The 759-nt window shown below is 31.5% G+C and overlaps 1 protein-coding gene across 1 annotated transcript in view; it reads left to right on the top strand.

The window, feature by feature from the left end:
• The window catches only part of LOC119591108 (zinc finger protein Gfi-1-like), an 8,348-nt gene that overhangs the window by 734 nt on the left and 6,855 nt on the right, over positions 1-759 (top strand). The window lies entirely within an intron of this gene.

The following is a 759-nucleotide window of genomic DNA, read 5'->3' as shown; positions in this document are numbered from 1 at the left end:
GGGGGGGGCAGAGATAGAGACAGACAATGTGGTTTATATGATATAGAATACGTGTAGTACTGTTCAAATTGTTAGGTATATATTTTACTAAAGCTCTTATTCAGTACATGGAAACTGTTTAGTTATGAATATTGTTGATTTCATGTAATATGTTTATTTTTATATTAATGTTAAAATATATGTTTGATATCATTCTCACCATGACACGGAAACGAACCAGAAATTCACACCCAAGAAACGTTTCATTTTAGACGAAATACACCCGAGTTAAGTGGTCAGTAGAAAACGTTTGTTAACAGCAATTTAGCCGTCACGAGAGGGTTAGTGGATCCACCCTTCGAGCGACATTGTCCGAAATTAAAGAAACACACGAAGCATCTGTCAGGTGCAATTAATTATTGTTATTATTTCTTATGAATGATTAAATAAATGAGAAGAAGAAAGATTTTATAGTATGCGATATGTGGAAATCAGGACAGCAATTTATATGATAAGAATGACTTTGTAATGCAAACCAGTGTTACCGCCAATGCTGCCATCACATGTGCATTACTTTGTGTTAAAAGACATACGTGAGAATATCAGTTAGTAAATATTAACTTGATGATTGTTTTATTAAAAACCTTTGAATATATTATAATGTTAATAAAGAAGTGAATTTGATAAGTAAGGACTTGAAGAAATGAAGATAAAATGTATCAAATGACACGGAAAATAGATTAATAACAATATAATGGTGTCAACAAAAGGCATGTACAA

This window comes from Penaeus monodon, chromosome 28 (assembly GCF_015228065.2).
Source record: "Penaeus monodon isolate SGIC_2016 chromosome 28, NSTDA_Pmon_1, whole genome shotgun sequence".
Classification (NCBI taxonomy): Eukaryota; Metazoa; Arthropoda; class Malacostraca; order Decapoda; family Penaeidae; genus Penaeus; species Penaeus monodon.
The sequence above is the reverse complement of the archived record's forward strand: the minus strand, read 5'-3'. Positions and strand labels throughout refer to the sequence as shown.